At 33.2% G+C, this 7,423-nt stretch overlaps 1 long non-coding RNA gene across 1 annotated transcript; it reads left to right on the plus strand.

The window, feature by feature from the left end:
• The first annotated feature begins 239 nt into the window (after nt 1-239).
• Nucleotides 240-1,070, plus strand: LOC130641947 (uncharacterized). The gene is made up of 2 exons (XR_008982527.1): nt 240-312; nt 400-1,070. It is a non-coding gene; the product is annotated as an uncharacterized LOC130641947 (long non-coding RNA).
• Nucleotides 1,071-7,423: the final 6,353 nt, after the last annotated feature.

A 7,423-nucleotide genomic window follows, 5' to 3' on the forward strand; every position in this document is an offset into this window, starting at 1 on the left:
TTGGTTATTTAAAATACTTTTATTTTTTTAAGAATAAAGACGAGTCCATTTCTAATAAAGATACTATCCAAAAAGGTGAAGAGTGTTATTATTAAGTGTAGTGTAATTTGAAAGTGGAAAAGAGAATAAAATATTCATATTAACATTCTTTTTGTTTCTTCATTTTGTAAAACACTGCACATTCCGTATATGAAGTATTGTAGTGATAAAATCCATACTTTAAATCGAATTAATTTTCAATTAAAAGAAAGAATGACGTGTCGTGATGGTGTAGTGCACGTCGATATTGAGCCTGGTGTTGATACTTCTGAAGTAAGAATAGACTGTGAGAATCTTTAAATTCTGAAAGTCTAAACTTTACATTTAAGGTAACTCTCCATATTCTTTGTATCTTTCTAGGAAAAAGACTGGTTGCAGAAAAATCCCAAGACATTCAGAATTATTTAGTTGAGATTTTGATACTCAGTGACCTGCAGCTAGGTTGAGTATAAACAAAGCAAGACTTTAAATAATTCAATGTCCCACACCAGGTCAAATATGTTTTGCATCGTCTTAGAGTATTCAAATTTTTAATTAAAATTAGTTCTTATTTTTTGACAGAAACTTTACTTTCTTCTATAAAATTATTTGTAAAAAGAAAAGCATTCAAAGTATTATTATTTGCCTTTGTCTTCATATTGTTTTTTCAAACGTAAAAAACAGCTTCTAAATTCAATAGTTAAGTATAATATATTCAAGGGGGGTTGTTGCATTTTGTTTCGTATGCTGTCTGGCTTATATTATTAATAATAACAACAAAACAATAAAATTTGCATGCAGCGTACAAGACCTACTACCAAATAACTATGGGAATTTAATATTTAAATACCGCAGATTATTTGATAAGTATTTTACGTTACAGATGTATCATAATCATAGTAATATCTCTCTACACCATTATTAGAATTACACTGAGTTGGAGATGAAAGATGAAAAGTTGTCTTGGGTGTCTTTCCAGTGAGTTTTTTTTTTGGTTATTAAGCTTGTACTGTCATCTAATTGTTCTCTTAATTTTAATTTCATTATTTTTGTTTTGTTTCAGAAATTTAAAAGATGTTCCTGAAGATGTAGTAGTGAAAATGATACGCCATGTAGGAAAAAAAATTTTGGATATTTTTTCTGGAAAGGTAAATAAAAATAAATGATTTTCATTACAGAATTAACAATCTAGAAATTCGTTTTTCAAAATTAGTTAAGATAAATTGTTATGTGTATAATATTGTTTCTGTAAATTATATAATCTCATAATTTATTGTGTTTGTAGTTTTTTAGGAAAACCCTAATTGTCATTAAAATGTAAGCTTTTACAACAAATAAAATTTGTAAACAGTCTTTGTTTTACTTATGTACCTAGGTTTACTGTGAGAGACATGAAGCATATAATTTAAAGGGAAGAAAAAGAGGTGCACATTACTCCATGTTTATATTTTATTGAATAAGTATAGATGGATATTCATAATTTTGATTTTTTTTCAGCTTGCCTTGCAATGGAGGTATCCTTTGGTAATTTCACAGATTACTTATTACACAAATTTACACAGATTACACAAATTACTTTTGCACAGTGCATTCCAAAGTAAGTACCTTTTTCAGCAAATTACACTCCTCATTGGATTTTTATTCCAATAATTACTTCACAGGACACGTGACTTTTTATTTAGTATTTTGATTATGTGGCTTCAGAGTCTCTTTAGCACCAATGCTGATAAGGTAAAATTTGTGTGTTGCAAGTAAATGCTTTTTAAAATTTTTAAAGTTATTTCTTATATCCCTCTTTTTAATAGACGATGTTAACCAAACCCTCTATAGAAGAGGACGACGTAGATGAGAATAAAGATCTTACTGTAGTAACGGATGTGTTAGTTGCAAACCAAGTGGTGACAATTGATGACAATCCGAAGGATAACATGTCTGTGATAATTGATACAGATGAACAAATAGATGATGGATTGAATAATTCTGGAGAAGTTAACCATGAAACTGAAGTAGATATTTCCTAATATGTTAACTGGGATAAAGAAAAAGTTTAATTCATTATCACTTTATTTTTATTAATTTCAGATATGTTGCTATTGTCAAAAGAGACATGTCTGTGATAATTGATACAGATGAACAAATAGATGATGGATTGAATAATTCTGGAGAAGTTAACCATGAAACTGAAGTAGATATTTCCTAATATGTTAACTGGGATAAAGAAAAGGTTTAATTCATTATCACTTTATTTTTATTAACTTCAGATATGTTGCTATTGTCAAAAGAGAAAACCTCCAGGTGAAATGGGCGAATGCAATGCGCTTTTGTGTGTTACATACCAAAAATCTTTTTGCGAAAACTGTCTGGAATCTCATTTATGCCGCAAGAAGACTGTCCTAAGGAATGTGAAGGTACGAATATTTGTTTTCATATTTATCACTGCGATAACAAAATATTTAAAGATAACAATCTGATCTGCCAGTATGTTTACCTCTGATTTTATTTGTATTTTTAGGTCTGTATTGGATGTAACAAGGAGGTGTTTGCAGATAGATTTGATAAGTGTCGGCAAGATCACTGTAAATTAAAGAATCAATTATTTTGCGCAGAATAAGTGGTAGAGCACGAATGTGAAATTAACCAGGTACACCTGCAATTTATATTTTGATTCAAAGCAAAAGCGATTTGCGTAGCCATTTAAAGATGATTAAATAATGTCGATGCGAAATTTATACAGTGTTCGTGATAATCATAAAAAAGGAGGCATATTTTAATTAAGTTAAATAAAAAAGTCTTTCAGTATGTAATATTTTCACTTTGTTTAGATGGAGGAGTCACCAGTCAAACTAAAACGTGACCATAAAAGTGCACTTGAAAATAATGGGGTAATGACGCTAGCAAGCATTGGTTGTTATTAATACCAGTCTTCAATTAGGGAGCAAGTAAATTAAGTGTCTGTAATGTTTATTTTGTAGTATTCGAGGTAGAAATTAAACAAATCAAGGAACAGGTTTCCCGTTTACTGGAACAAAACGATTTCAGGGCTATACAAGAGGTAAACATTTCATACATTATAAGACCTGGCGAGAGTAGGCTTATAAAAGCACAAAATAATTCACCAATTTAAACACTGTATTTTTATTCACGTGTTGTTACTGAATCCTTGTAAATTATATTTTTTAGAGTCTTGAACGATTAGAGAAAGTGACTAACAATGAGAAACCCGATCTAAATTTGTAAGTATAATTCATGCGTTATTATAATTAATATCGAACATTTGATGAAGGGATAGACTGAGATATGCGATGGATAAGTTTCGAGAGACACTTCTATTTTTGTTAAATTAAAATAAACGTATACTTATTTAGTGAAAAATCTAATAAGTAAATGGTGCAGACATTTACTGTGTGTTAAATTTTGTGCTTGTCCAACTTTGTTAGCATACTGAAACTACTTTTATTCCTTTTAGAAAGCAAAAAATAACGAAGCGACGACAAATAAAGTGTCCCATTAAGTGTTGTTCGAAACCTGTCACAGACGTTTCCCGTCATTTGCGTGAAGTACACAAGTGGTGCCGAGAAAAGGCTGTTGGTGCCATGGAAAAGTTTGACTTAAGAAAGAAACACAATAACAACAAAGGGAAAAGAAAAATAAATAACGCAGAAAACAACAAAAAACTGCGTGATTACCATAAAAAAACGGTGGTGCCCCATTGGTTCCTGTGAAGCTGCAGTACTGAGATTGAACGAACACTTGCTCAAAGTGCATCACATACCGCGGGGCTCTGCAGAACAAAGGAGACTTTTAAAATGTGTTCAAGTAAAGGTAAATTTGAAGGCTCAATTGCGAGTCAGTTTGAAGCCGAGGGTGGAAGAAGTCCAAGTAAAAAACACGAATGAAGTTATGCACGATCGACAAAGCGCCAAAAGTTCGGAATCAGGTTCTTCTTCCAAATTTAAATCTGACACCGATTCCAAATACCAGCCTCAACAAGAAAACGTCCAGTCCCAGCAAGCAGTTGACAAAATTCCTTGTTGATCAGTTTTTTAAGTACATCATTTCAGCTGACGGAGGACAGAAGAACGAACAAGCATCAAAGCAAACAGCATCGCAGATCAAGAGAATGTATACTGTGATAAAAGCTTCATCTGTCAGTGACATGTTCCAACCGAGGCTTTTGAGAGACCATTTTTTGACAGAATATTGTAAGGAAATGAAATATGAAGCTGACACGGTTAAGAGATACTTAAGATCACTTGGCGATTTCTGCGACTTCGTTATTGCAGAAGAGGTGGAAATTCCAAATTGTTCCTTAGAAAAGGTGTCAGTGATGAAAATGAAACTTTTGGCATGGTCGAAAACCTACAAAAAGCAGTCAAAGGAGAGATTCTGGGAACGACAAGAAGAGGATGAGATCATGATGGTTACTCCTCAGCAAATTTCCACCTATAAAGGAAGTGAACATAGCACGGCTGCCATTAAGCTGTTTGGTCAATACGCCAGCCCATACTGTCAAAATATGATAAACATGACAGATTTTTGCATAATAAGAGATTTCTTGTTTGTGGAGCTACATACGAGCACAGCCCAACGCTCTGGTGTTAGTGCAAACATGAAATTAAAAGAATTTGAAGCTGCACTTCAACAGGATGATGGCGGTTATGTGATCAAAGTTAGAGATCACAAAACCTTTCACGTGTATGGGCATGCCATTGTGATACTAGAAAGACATGTGTTTGATTGGCTATCATTGTTCGTTAATAAAATACGCTCTGAAATTAGCGTTTGTTGTCCATATGTTTTTACATCATGGTCTGGTAAACATATGGGATCTGGTGCTATCAGTCGTCAGCTGCACAGTCTTTGGCTAAAAGCAGGCATTTATGCATTGACCGATAAGTTACCTAAAAATCTGAGTTGCACAATATTAAGAAAAAGTGCTAGCACTGGAATTCGAGAAGCGGAAACTGGTTTTTATGCTGAATCAGCTGCGGCAATGTCACATAGCATCCAAACTGCAGAAACGCACTATGTGAATCGTAAAAAATTAAATCAATCTAAGCAAGGTAAGTCCTTCATTTAAAGTTGTCCGTGAAGTTTGTACATTTGTGGTTACTAAACGCCATAACTTTATGGCGTTACAGGAGTATAAGCGTAGTTGGTTTTCGTTTGTTATTTTTTAAATTAACGAATAACAGAAGCATGAGAATGAAATTAGGTTTGCTTTTAAAGAGTAAAAATTTTGCGATAAGAAATTTCCGAGGTTTCAAAACCAGCATATTGCCCCAATATATTTTTATTTTTTTCGCGTTGTATTTCGTTGATTTATTTTCATCATTGACGTTTTTCCTTGTTTTGTTGTTGTTGTTGTTGTTGTTGTTGTTTTTTGCGAATTCAAGGTTGTGGTTAGTTCTTCTGACTTAATTTCGTGACTTAGGGAGAAATTCTGGACAATGTCTGATAGTAGAAAATTTTACACAATATCTATAATTTGATTATTACATAGGTTGTAAAGTGGTTCGAGGGTATTTTCATGGAGAAGTGGACTCAAAGTATGGCGCAACTGCATCTCCAGTTTTGAAATACGATGCTAAGAGATCATGGACAACAGAAGAGGAGAGAATTTTAAAGTCTGCTTTCGCAGACAAAATTGTGGAACGAAATGTTAAAATTGAAGACGTGCGTCAGAGGTATTTCTCCTTGAACATTAAAGAAATTAATCGTTAAAGAACAGACTGATATTGTGGAATCTGAGCACCTTGACGATGACTCTAAATCAAAAGAGGTATGAAATATTTATAGTGTTTTACGAATGTCATCACAATATGCATAAAAAATGACTTGATGATTTACTTTCTTTATTATGTGTAGACCAATGTAGCAGCGTCTCAGTCATCTGTCGTTGCATCCAGCAATATTGCCCGACGAAAAATGTTTTCAGAAGAAGAAATCGAGGAAATTCGTCAGCGATGTGGCCACATAATCAAAAGTGGGCCAAAGACGGATGATCTCATTAAAATGGCCTTAGATGGCTCTATGCTTGTACAGTTAAGAACGAGGATTAATTACGAAGCGTCCAAAAGAAAAAGCATTTGCCGGATGTAACATTTCGAACGTTTATCGTATTTATTTTCGTTACGAAATATTCGTGTGCCGTTACGCGGCACACTAGTTCCAGTTTTAGCGTTATAACACGTGCAACAACTGTCACCCTTCTCACAAGTCGATTAACCATTATAGCTGTAACAAGTTAAAGAGAAAGTCCACCCGAACACCCCCTAAAAAGTTGTAAAAGATGATAAGGTGATTGCCTTACTTTAAGCGTAGAAATATGCCGTTTCTATATGGTTTCTTTTTGGAAAATAGGTAAATGAAACCAATCTCATTTCGCTACGAGGTATCGGAGAGTTTTTATCCTGGAAAAATCTCTAAGTAAAGCTTGCACTTAAATCACTAGAAAAAAGGCGAATGCCTTCTGATTGCTTGTTGTTTATTTTATATTGTGTACATATGTTTTTTGATGACGTAAAAAACTTTAACGATTCTAAAAAAGTCTAGGAAAGACTGATATTACGGTGTAAGATTGATATTACTATCTTTAATTTCAAAAGCAGGATAAATTTAAACCAATTTTGTTTTTAATACCTCTCGATCGAAATATTTGAGAACAGAGAGCTTTTGTATATATTTCGTTTTTAATATCCCCAAAACTTCTTATAACGAAGACATAAAAGATGAGCGTTTAAAAAGTTGTGAAACAAAATCAAAAAAAATCTGTGGCATGACAAATTGCTACTTATTATCATAGATTTCTAATTTCTAGGGTTAATTAAATAAGTAATGATTAGCAGGATCCTGAGGACTAGTAACTTAAATCAATTGAATGCAAAGTGGAAGCTGTTGGTTAAGATTGATCGATTTGACCAAATTCGTTTAATTGGAACTCCCCCAAAGTTTTGCGCTCTTATATTATTTTTTCTTCCAGATATAAATACTCTCAAGAAACAAAAGTTTAACTTTATGGTTGAAGTTTCCTGGTGGTTAAATTTCCATCCAAGTCGAGTCTACATAGGGATAACTCACAAATCAAGAAGTGTACTGTAAACGTCATTCCGACGTTAGGAAGGGAGGGGTCAATCCTTTGACGTTTAAATATTACATGCGGCGACATGACATTTTAAGAATAGAAAGTTTTAAATTCATTGGTTGTCTTCACGCCTCACAGGAGTGCATGTCAAATCGATTTTAATTTCAAAGATTACCGTTACTCAAATATGACATTTTTTAATTTTGAGGTTTGGGGCAGGAATAAGGGGTTAAAATCTAAATGTCAAAATAACGTTAAGCGTACCCTTTTCGATTTGTTATTCATTCCTTATAAAGATGCTTATGAAATAATCGGTTCTTG

Source organism: Hydractinia symbiolongicarpus, chromosome 1 (genome assembly GCF_029227915.1).
Source record: "Hydractinia symbiolongicarpus strain clone_291-10 chromosome 1, HSymV2.1, whole genome shotgun sequence".
Taxonomy (NCBI): domain Eukaryota; kingdom Metazoa; phylum Cnidaria; class Hydrozoa; order Anthoathecata; family Hydractiniidae; genus Hydractinia; species Hydractinia symbiolongicarpus.